Genomic DNA, 12,763 nt, shown 5'->3' with positions numbered 1-12,763 from the left:
TTTTCATTTTCACTTTCTCAGCAAATGTTTTATGCGTTTGGCCTATTAGTGAAGTACACTGGCTTGCTGTAGGACTTAATCGGGGACGTAAGCTGCATGACCTTTCTGTCATCATGATCTGGTCCTACTTCCACCTGAAGTTGCTAGAATTTGAACCCAGGACACTTTGTTTGGGAGCCGAGGGGTAGACCACTGCGCCAGTGTGGCCAAAATGATAAATTCTTTAAGAATTAATAATAATTTCATGTGACAATTACATGCCTGGTGCAGCGTCTTTTGTACATGGGAAACTACGGAGGGTACTGTTGTGTTTGAGTTGTAAGAATGTTTCGACAGTATAAACAGCCAGTCTTCGAACCAAAGGAATTGACAGTTAAAGACTAAAATCCCACGACTCGGCCGGGAACAAAACTTTAGAATCCGGTGCTCTGAGGCCAAGACACTGAACCTTCAGCCATGGGCCCGGACATGATGATGACGATGATGATGATACCGTGTGTTTAACGTCTCGTCAGCGGTCTGAAATAATGGGAAAGTGACGAAATTTCACTCTGACGAAGGATTCTTTAAGGTACCAGTAGATTACTCACAAGACTGTCTTGCATGTAATTACACGCTAAAATGTCGGCTCACTCTGCCTGAATTCAATCCTGCAATCGTGAACACAGGAGTCGATCGTGCAACCAATTGTTCTTCCCAACCGGCAACTTGGACAAATCCTTAACTTCATTGTAAAACAGTGCAGTCAGAAAATGAATTTGAGGTGATAAGGAAAAATAGGATATTGACATACGAAAGTTGAATCGGCGCCAAACTCAGTTTAAGATCCGATAGATGTGAGTTATTGCCAGTAGCGAGCTCATGATAGCTGTCACCTTTGACAGTGATCTTGCCCCTTGATTGTACTACAGTCACTTTACCTATTACCAATGTTGCGGGATCGAATCCCAGCACATTCGATTAAATATTTAGAATCCAGATAATTTGATCAGCAGATGATATAGTTTATTAAAGAACCACAATGCAACTATGAGGCAGAAATAATGCGGCGCATAGCAATTGCCCGAAGCGCAGTGGTCAGCCTTGTGAAGATATGGTCTGATGAGCAGATTAAAAAAACACACACGCAGAAACAACTTATGGAAACGCTGGTGTTGGGCATTTTTCTGTTCGGCGTTGAAGCATGGACGATGAACGCATCAGTTATAAATCGGATGGATGCCTCTGGTATGCCATGCTGGTGACGAATACTATGTATTCCTTGGACAGCCAGAAGAACTATCATCTCCATTTTAAATTAACTATGCCGACGTCGCATATTACAATATTTTGGGAATGTGATTCGCGTGATGGCACTAGGATTGTGAAGCTAATTGCCCAAGGAAAGGTAAACGGAAAGTGGACCAAAGTTACAACAGCTGTTAGATGGTTGGGCCAGATTAAATGCTTCACCAAAATACCTCTACAGACCTCTATCAGAGAAGCAGAAGATCGGCTGAAATGGAGAGGCATGTTTGGAAGATTAAAGTTGTAGGATCACAATTCTTCAGCTATGAGAATAACTATTCACAAGAACAGTTTAAAATGAACCGTTCGGCACTTACGGTGCATTGCGGCTTTTGGCTTGCCAAGACGACTGCAGCCCAACCAAATGGCTTGCAGATGTTGAAGTGTCACGTGTTTACCTTGGCGACATCCTCAACCATACTGGTTGGCCGTCGTGACCAGGTACGCTGTCTCTCTTATCAATAGTTCTTTAGCTGGTTGGTTGCCGGACTGAGTGACTCAGACAGTCTAGTGATGAATTTCTGAGTTGAAGTTGGCGGGTTCGATCCTGGCTTAGTCCGATAGTATTTCAAGGTCAGTTATACCCTCTTTCTGTCACGTGAATGAAAGTCTTGTGGACAAAATTCCGGAAACTCAGCCTTACCGAAAACTGTAAAAAGTTATTGGGAAGTAAAATCAATTGTTTAATCATTCTTTTAACAAGTCGCTTTACGTCGCACCGACACAGATAGGTCTTATGGCGACGATGATAGGAAAGGGCTGGAATTAGGAAAATAAGTGCCCGTGGCCTTAATTAAGGTAAAGCCCCATCATTTGCCTGGTATGAAAATGGGAAATCACGGAAAACCATCTTCTGGGCTGCCGACTGTGGGGTTCGAACCCACTATCTTATGAATACTGGATACTGGCCGATGATAATAATAATAATAATAATATTATTATTATTATTAATATTAATAATAATAATATTAATAATAATAATAATAATAATAATAATAATAATAATAATAATAATAATAGCCTCCTGGCTCAGACGGCAGCGCGTCCGCCTCTCACCGCTGGATACCGTGGTTCAAATCCCGGTCACTCCATTTGAGATTTGTGCTGGACAAAGCGGAGGCTGGACAGGTTTTTATCCGGGTACTCCGGTTTTCCCTGTCATCTTTCATTCCAGCAATGCCGGGCTGAGTGGCTCAGATGGTTGAGGCGCTGGTTTTCTGACCCCAACTTGGCAGTCCGGTGGTATTTGAAGGTGCTCAAATACGTCAGCCTCGTGTCGGTAGATTTACTGGCACGTAAAAGAACTCCTGCGGGACTAAATTCCGGCACTTCGGCGTCTCCGAAAAACCGTAAACGTAGTTAGTGGGACGTAAATCAAATATTATTATTATTATTATTATTATTATTATTATTATTATTATTATTATTATTATTACAGCAACACTCTCCATTGTCATTTCATAGCAAGCATTTATCAGTCATTAATCACCTTGGGAGTGGTGACCCCATTGTAATAATAGCCTATATATGGTTCATTCATTAAATCCCTGACCCGGTCAAAGACTGGATAACGGGTTGTAGGTTTTCATTTTCGATAATAATAAGTAGTAGTGGTAATAGTAGTAGTAGCTGGTCTCACGAGGATGAGTGAAATAATTAAGAATTAAGATCATTCGACTTTCGAGTAGTTGAAATCGGGACCTCACGGTAAGAGGCCGACACCACATGGTGTACGCGCTGAATATGTACATTTACTATCATTTTATTTGCATAAGATATTTACAACTCACCTTTGGCTTTGTAGATTACCTTACGAACTCTCTCTTGTTGTACCTTTTAACAGTGGTGGATTTATTTCAATGGATTTAATCCAATTGGATCTTTTCTCTTTAAGAGTTTACAAGAGGAAAGAAAATTCTCGGTATAGCATGGATTATATATCGTTGGAACTCTCGTGGGGAATGTTGTAAGCGGTTGGAAGTTGGGAAGCAGAATTTCAGTTTTATCACGCTTCCTTTGGAATGGTCTGTTCGCCCGGTGTAGCAGCACGTTGCGGTCTCCAACAAAAGCTCTTAAGTTAGAACACATATATCGTGCAAGACAAGCAGCAAATTAATTACAGTCTATCTACCGTTTTAAAGTACCCGCTTAGTTAAATGCTAATCCGTTTAATGACGGCGAGGCAGGTTGTATATACTTAATCTTCATGCAATGTGAGTTGGTCGTCGGTGGTGAACTAACGGCTTAGCTACTCTTCTCCGAGCGCAGAATATTGATGTGGTCTGCTGTACTTGCTACTACCACTGTACCCATCACTAATTTGCCTGGTATGTATTCATCAATTTCCAGTTTCGGATTCGAATTAACTCCCTCTTAAATGCTGACAATCAGAATGCGGGATTATCCTGCAACGTTTGTCTCAGGAAGCAAGGTGTCTAAAGCTACCACCTTTCACAGCTGGTCTTCCTCAAGAAGAAAAATGGACGATCCATTTGTCAGGAAACATATTTGACTTAGATGGGTATTGTTTTACTAAACTCGCAAGAGCATATGGCAGAAATATCAAACAGCTGTCTCTTCTATTGAACTATACACTTTAAGATCTAATAATATAGGCCATTATGTTTACCAGTATTACCACCAGTGGGTCGTACTAGTTTGCCTATATGTGAAGTAACTTGTCTAAAAACCGCAGTTTATTTTGTTATATACTTCATTCAGCCGCATTCAAATGTCACTTGTGTAATAATGAGAATTAATACCACACGTGCAGCTGTCAAAAGGCATCGGGATTTCTGGCGTTGTGACAGGATAGTTTTAATACAGTCACAGTTGTGACTATAGCATGTGGGTGCTTTCACATTACACGCCACATGGACACAGACTTACCACACCAATTGCATGATGGTTTGAAAAACACTGTTTTAAAAGAAATTGAAATTAATTTCAGATTCGTGTATGACGTACACACAATGTGTGTGAAGTCTTGAGTACAGAGGGTGGTAGAATCTACAAAATGATCTCCTGACATCCGTCCCGAAATGGTAGTAGCGCTATATTGTGACATACTGGACAAGGTAAGGAATGCATGAAATTCCAATTCTGTTCATCATGAGCCAGAAGGTGCCCGCCGCACAACATCAACAGTCTCTGGCTGTGCACTGAATGCCGCTTTTAAGCACCTCTTATACCTCAGGAACATGTATTCATTTCATAGCATACCTGTTGAAAAATCAACGGTTTTATTCTTGGAACGTTAATGTTTCCCAATGACATGTGGTATATGTTGAAGGAAAGGAGGATTTTCGTGATTCTTGGTATCAAGAAGGCGGTTTCCATCGGAAGAATATTTACAGAAAATATTATCACGATTGTAATAAACAGAACTTCCATGAAATATTTCCATATGAAAATTTTCTTTCTATATGTACTTTTAATATATATATATTTACAATTGGCTTTACGTCACACCAACACAGACATGTCTTATGGAGACAATGGGATAGGAAAGGACTAGGAGTGGAAAGGAAGCGGCTGTGGCCTTAATTAAGTTAGATCCTCAACATTTGCCTTGTGTGGAAATGGGGAAACCTCGAAAAACCATCCTTGGCTGCCGACGGTGGGGTTCGAATCCACTACCTTCCGAATCCAAACTCACAGCTGCGCGCCTCTCCCCGTATAGCCAACTCCCTCGGTTTTTTAATGTTAACCTGATATTTGATTTTTAATACCAGGTGGAACAAATAATAGGCTATGTCGGTTCATTTTTTCTGTATTTCTTTCTTTGTCGGTTTGTCTGTGTGTTACGGGAAAGTAGATAGGTGGATTCTCACGAAACTAGGTATTTAAGTTTAGGTTAAGAGTGAGTAGAATCTTAGACATAAGTTGTGAAAATTCAGCAGGAGGGGGCTTCAGAGGAGGCTTCTTGATGTATCCCTTTTGCGGTTGGTTTTGCATGCAAATAGCTCATGCCAACATTTTATTTAGAAGATGATTAACAAACGCTTTGTGGGGAGTCCGCTGTCTTGGTGTTCTGCTTCAGTGACTCACTTAATCAGTTACGTGATGTTCATTTCTCTCCTTCAGTAGTATTCTGACACATAAACGCTTTGTTCGATGCCTTTTTGTTCCATACAATGAAAAATGTGGAAAATACCAGTGTTGGTCGTCCAAAACTAATTTTATCGAGAGTTGCTGTGGAGACCACCGTGTCAACGTTTTAGAGGCTTTGTACGTTTGTCTGGGTAATACTACTTACGTCTTTTGTTTCGTTCATGTAATTTTTGTATAATCGAGCGGCACATGAGGATGTTCAGTAAGTTTAGCTTCATAATTAACAACAAAACGATTGAACCGACAAACTTAGAGTTTATGTAGGGTACGTGACCAAACAATTTTTTCTAATTTTATTTTGCCCTTCTAGACTTGATTAGTGAGGATATGAGCTACAATTTAACTGTGTGATAATACATATATCACACCTCCGAATTATATGTAGAAGTTAGAGATATTATTGTCAGTATTCGATTTATTATTATTATTATTATTATTATTATTATTATCATTATTATCAGTATTTCATTTGTATATTTTGCCATTTATATTGGTAAGCTTGAAGATATCCACATACGTAGGTATGAGTAATTTGTTTTGCACGAGTGGGAAAACATTGCTTTAATAAATCTGGTAATTTGGTTGAGTCATGTGGCTACCCCAGTGTTTGTTGTGATGTACTTGTGTCGGGATATTCAATGAGTCATGTATATATCGCAGCCTGATGAGATGAGCTTGTTGTTGTATTAGGGAAGTTCGTATGACTCATATGATATACCCGAGCGTTTGTTATTGTCTTGAGACCAAGTATGAGTTCAGGGCTGGGTCTTGACTAGAGATCACTCATGATTGGTGGGCAAGGACCAATCCAGACGTATCATATGAGAGGAGGGGGATGTTGATGTCTATAAAGGTTGATCATACGGCGGCAACCGAGGTGATTGTAAAGGAACGAGAAGGAAGATAACTACAACCAGTGACACTGTATAAGAGAACTACAACTGACGCACTGTACGGGGAGGAAGTGGTGCTGATACACGGTACTGGAGTGACACGGCTGCTGTGGACTGGACTTCAAACGTTCGTGGAGCGTAGTCTTGTTATGTTCGTGGAAAGTGGCTGATTGTGGAGAGTGCTTGCGCATGAAGTATTGTAGCACTTGTGGCGGCCTAGCATTATATGTTGGTGAAAGCTATCTCAGACTTTCCATAAATTTATGTTGAGGATCGACAGACGTGTGTATATATCTTTACAAATGTTAAAATATGTGAACTCAGTAGTACAAGGTACAGTATCTGTGTGATGTGATAACTGCCGATTATGAGAATCGGTAAGTCGAATTGATATAGGGACAGTGAAGGGTATTTATATTCATACATGTACATTGTTCATCGGACTATCTACAAATGGTAGCTTAGTTCTCGCTTTCGTTTTCCCACGATTTTCATTATTGTTGTTGTTATAAATATGGAGTCTTCCAGCAATATTTTTTGTGTGTATTATATGTATAATGTTGTATGTTGATGAGGTGCTCATGCACGGAATTTGTTAAGAATATAGTTAGTTATTTTAGAATCAGTGTTATTGATGAACCTAGGTGCAGTTCCTACCTAATTAGTCGTTTTCAGGAGGTTAGGTAAGGCCTGCAGCAGATGTACCAGTACGCAGCATTATGTACACGCCCTGGGATATAAAGTCTGTCATGCTCTTATCTAAATTCGAGGGATCCATTCTGGTGAACTCTGGCGCCTATACTACGGACATTTCGGTTAATTATGCTTATTCATTTTATTAAGTTTTTGAGTAATTTTATTTATATATTTTTATTCATGATTGTATTTATTATTATCATCAAAAAGTTACAACTGTATATCATACATATAATTTTCCTCTGAATTATAATGCTACAAAAGTTATATACTTCAGTGTACTTTACATAAGGGGTTCACAAACACCGGCTTGACAGCACCAGTCGAAGAAAAATCTTCGCCAGGGGAGAGATTTGAATACGGAGCTCCGAGCTGACAGGATCGCGCCTTAGCAAGTTGGCTGCGGTAACATTGGCTGAAACCCACGGTTTGTTTGTATTTGATGATGATTTCTCGGCATCGGTAGTCGCTAGGTGATCGGTCATTTACGGAAATGTTCGTCAAGCAGCCATTTAGAGTACGTACTGAGGACTTGGACTCACATTGCAACGCAAGCCTTAAAGCACATGTGAATTTAGCAACACCGTCCCGCAATGGCTGCGAAGCGATCTGATTGTCTAACCTCAGCAACTGATAAAATGACAACGGCGCTAGATATCAATTTTTTCAAATTATTTTTCGGTACGGCCAACTCTCTAACGCTCGTATATTCAGTTCACGTTTTTCCGAACCACCATGTATATTTTAACTTTCGCCCGTTCTATCGACGTCAATCTCTTACCAAAACATATAAGGTAATTCTCAGATCATGACTTAATATTCATCGAGTTTATCTTGAAGATGTGTAAATTAATCTAGCACCTAGAAGTAAAGTGTCAGATATAAAATTTTAAACCGACGGGAAGTTCATTTCAACAGTATTTAACACGTCGAAACTTCCGGCCGTGACCCTGACACAGCCCTGTTCGAATATTTGCTAACATTCCTTGTTGATAAATCCTCGAAACTGTTGTCAAAGAATTCTTAGTTCCTTGGACAAGTTTACTTAGTAGAAAGTCAGAGCTCTTCTATGGTCACGAGATGAACAGTTGCGTAAAACTACAAGCTTGCCTCAGATTACTTCATTATCGATCCGACCATCCGATTCGAGCACCATGTCGGCCAGTCTACTGAAGTTCATCTTGAAAAACAGAACATCTACGCGCCCACCATTCCGTTCTACAAAAATAAATACCAGCTGAATGAAGTAGAGATTATCGGCCTAATGATTGGTGCTCGTGGCACAATACCTGCCTTGTTCGTAGAATTCTGGAAAAAGTTCGACCTGCCTATGAACAACATTGAAAGAATAGTTACCACCACCATACGTGGATCTGTACAAATCCTGAAATCTCACCTTTTCGGACCTCCATAATCTAAGAAATCCGTATTATCACTATATTTCTATGTGATAAAAACTTTCTTTATCCTGATATGCTTTACTTTGTCCATTGTGGCAACCCGTAATTGCGGGAAGTCGTTGATTCGTTCAATAAATATATATATGACCAATTTCTCATAACGCAGAATCGAAGTATATGAGAGTTGAATGAAGAGATGATTCCTGTTGTTATTGATCCACGTGTAAATCCACGCTGAGGAAGTTTACCCAGACTTGTTTTCTTTTAATGTTGCATTTAGTTGATAAACTCAATGTTTTATCACTTAAAGACTATAATCTACATGGAATATTTATTTTAATACGGCTTAAATGATGCATTATTCAGCACAGTTCATTATTTACTGAACAGTCGTTCTAAACATTATCTGTAAATTGTATTTAACTACTAAACTATATTTCTTTTTCCGTGAAGGATGTTGCTAAACATGATAAGTTGTATATGTTACAGAAGTGAGTCAAAGATTTCTGTTTTCTAGGCAACCCGTCGTACACGGACGGTAGAAGAATTACCTGAACGTTGTACCTCACGGCGTTCCTCTGCTCTTCAAGGGTTAGTATGTCATATTCTCGAAGGTCTTCGTCCACTGCTCCCTCTCACTACACACGGTATATCTCCACAGCATGTTTCTATAAACATAACTGTCTGAAAGTGTTTGTTATTTATAAGTGGACAATTTTCTTAGCCTTGAAAATTAAACTCTTTAAGAAGGATGACTCTCTTTGTACTTTCATCTGTCGCGTTTAAACACACTCGAATACCTTCGCAACCGGGGTGAGAACAGTAGTTGAATAATTATGTAAATGCGATGATAATATATAAGACAGTTATGTCCTATATTTGTAATCTTTATACTACTGTAATTTACGTATGTGGGAGTGGATGCACCTTGGTGTACGTGGGGCCATTCCCGTTTCTCCTTTCAACAACACTAAATTGTAATGAACGATTTATGGATAATAATAATAATAATAATAATAGAGCAATTTATATAAAATACGCAACCCTGGTAGACCAAAACTGCGATGGTGGGATAAGTTGAGAAACGACTTAAACCAATTGAGCGTCAGAGGAAATTTGAAGAGAGAAGCATTAGTTTGGGAGAGATGATTCTACTTGTTAAGGTAGCGTCTAGTCTTCAGCACTGGTGGTCTCTAATTATTGATGATGATGATTATGATGGTTGATTAGAATTAAATTTATCAATCTTTTAGTTTGACCGGTTTGAGGTCTGTTAAGGGGACACTACGCCTCTGGAACTAAACTGAAAAGTCAAATGGGTTAATATTCCGCTGTCAAATATAAGAACGTGTAACTTTTGATCACGCTGTCATATGCTCCTTCCATCAACCAAAAAAGGAGCACATTTCATTTATTTCACTCTAGCCATAGAAACACAGGTAGTGCAATTTGAAATTATAGTACAGTATTACGTTTTCTAACTTTAGGCAGTAGGAACACAAAATATTACGCGAAATGGAAATGCATTAAATTTATGTGGAAGGATGTTAAGTTGTTCATGTACAAATGTTCATTTCCTGTGGTAGTTTCATAGGACAGAGACTGCGGTCTGAATCAATACGGATACACAGCGGGTCAGCCTGGTCAGCAGGAGGAGGCGTAACAATATTTACACCACTAACCAGTAATATTTGTAAATACACCATGCATTAATCTGTTGACACTCATACCAAACAATCAACAAGTGTCATTGAGATTTCTGTAGTGGTCTGGTAAATTTAACAGAATTATGATGCGCTGCCTTCTGCACAGTGGCAGAAGCATACAACTTTTCATAGGGAAAGAGGGGAGTATTAAATTCGGTTTAATTAAATTTTTGCATATAAGCAACCTATGTTCAAATTGTTGCAAAATAAAATTTTAAAACTATTCCTGTGAAAAAATATGTAGAATACGTTCATTTTTCGTCAATGAAACGACACAAACATTTAATTGGAAATCTTTATCTATGCTATTAATAAAATGGGATGGTGTCTGTCTGTCTGTCTGTCTATCTGTCTGTTTGTTTGTTACCGATAGGCTCGAAAACTACTGGACCGAATGAGCTGAAATTTGGCAAGGATATATTTTACAATCCCCAGTTCCGCAAGGGATACTTTTTGACTTTGATATATTTCACCGTTTCGAACTATTGTTTTTTTTTCTACAGGGCTATGTCCCAAAGTTAGTAAATTTTTGTCCTGCATTATTTAAAACAACGATTAAACGGTTGACTATAACGAAAAATGAAGTTCAGCCTTGAAATTCAAGTTTCTACATAAAACGGCAAATGCATTTTCTTCCTTAACTCGAACGGTTTTAGAAAAAATTTAGATTTTTTTGGTTGTGATCGCCTCCCGGATTTTCCTCGTAAGTAGGGGTCACGTAAAGTCATGTTCGTCATCATTCGTGTAAAGTCGTTGTTCGTTAACACCAGCAGGAGAATGAGTGCACCACTCTACGGGAAGCATTTGGAGGCTACAGTTGTATTCTTGAGAGTGCTAAGCGTGCTTATCCATATCTAAGAACTGCTGTGGACTGTAGGTTAGTTATTCAGCCATTTTAATGGTCATCGTCATCCTCATCGTGTTATATTTACAATCCACGGTTTATTTATTGAGTTTATAATTCACCTTTCATTTTGTGTCATTTACCATTGTCAACCTTACTTATAAATCCGTACGAAGAACAGGTACTCTTAGTTCATTAATTATACAGGGTGACCCGAAAGACCGTTAACATTTGACTAGGCAATACTTCACGGAATATTGGAGGTAGAGAGGTAATAATTGACACACACATGATTGGCATGACATCGGATTTTATTGACACCAACATACGGTACACAAAATTACCAACAGATGGCGCTGGACGGCAGAAACACATGGGGTACAAATTGCTACACGCGCATGACATGACATGGGGTTTTATAGACACCAACATCGAGTGCAAAAACGGGCCAACAGATGGCGCTGGACAGCAACACGTCAGTCATGCCGAATGAGGCCTGTGTACGGTATAAAGTGAACTGTCATGAGAGAGGGTGTTAGATACCCCTCTATTCGCCGCATGTTGACTTAACCAGAAAAAGGTATAGTAAGTGAAGCTTTATTTACTTTGTTTTTTGTTTTTTGGAGTTCAATGACGGCTTGTGTGTTTAAATGCAGGTAGCCCGTTGGGATGATGGAGAACGCCTGCGGAACAAAAATTAGAGTCCCGGTCATCTGTTAAATTCTGTAGTATTTGAAGGGTTTTGAAATAAATAACAATATTAATATCATGCATGTACGCTGACATGGGTTAGCAATATTTAAAGGTAATAGTCAGTGGCGTTACAGTACCGGGACATCTTGGAAGTGCCCAGATCTGTATCAGGTGTGATCTGACATCTGGAGAGTGAGTGTAAACTCCACGCATTTGGTGGTCGTGGTAAGGGGAGGCTAATTATCGTCTTTCGAACGGGGCATGATAGTGGGGGCCAAATTAGTGGAACATTCCATTTTCGAAGTTTTGCGGACGTTTATCATTCTTCGATCGACAGTGTCACCTGCGTATCGGGAATACCTCGGGGAATGGATTACCACCCACAGTCAACTGTGCAGTGGCCGACCACGGATGCTTAATCATCGCGATTAGTGGCGTCTGGTTAGAATAGTCCATGGTAAAAGACAAGCCAAACTGGTTCAAATCACATCCACATTCATTGCAGGTGGTACCAGACTCACATCCAGCAGGTTAATGCGGCGTTCTTTAACGTCAGTGGGAGATGGGAGCAGAAGACCTACCAGAGTTATGTTGTTAACATCGCAACACCGCGCACAGCGTCTTACACGTACCTAGGTGCGTAACGTTGCTAGTTGGACCCTGGAGGACTGGCCATGTGTAGTTTGGTCCGATGAGTCACTGTTGCAGTTAATCGTGGGGTTCAGATATGGTGCAGATCCTATGCAGCCATGAACGCCAATTGTCAACAAGGCACTATACAGGCTGGTGGTAGCTCCATAATGGTGTGGGGTGTGTTCACGTGGCATGAGCTGGATCCGCTGATGCACCTAAACAGGTCGTTGACCATTGACTACTACGCTGAACTGCTTGGTGACCAGTTGCAGCTCTTCGTGAACTTTACGCACACCTACAACGATGAGATATTCCAGCAGGATAATGCACCATGTAATGGAGCCCAAGTTGTCCAGAATTGGTTCGAGGAGCGTCATGGGGAGTTTCAGTGATTGCTGTAGCCACCTCGTTTACCTGACATGAACTCTTTCGTGCATTTATAGGACAGGGTGGTGGGGTCCATTCAACTGAAGACTCTGCACATACAAGTAGCAGGAA

Source organism: Anabrus simplex, chromosome 1, assembly GCF_040414725.1.
Source record: "Anabrus simplex isolate iqAnaSimp1 chromosome 1, ASM4041472v1, whole genome shotgun sequence".
NCBI lineage: Eukaryota > Metazoa > Arthropoda > Insecta > Orthoptera > Tettigoniidae > Anabrus > Anabrus simplex.
Note: the sequence above shows the minus strand (reverse complement) of the source record.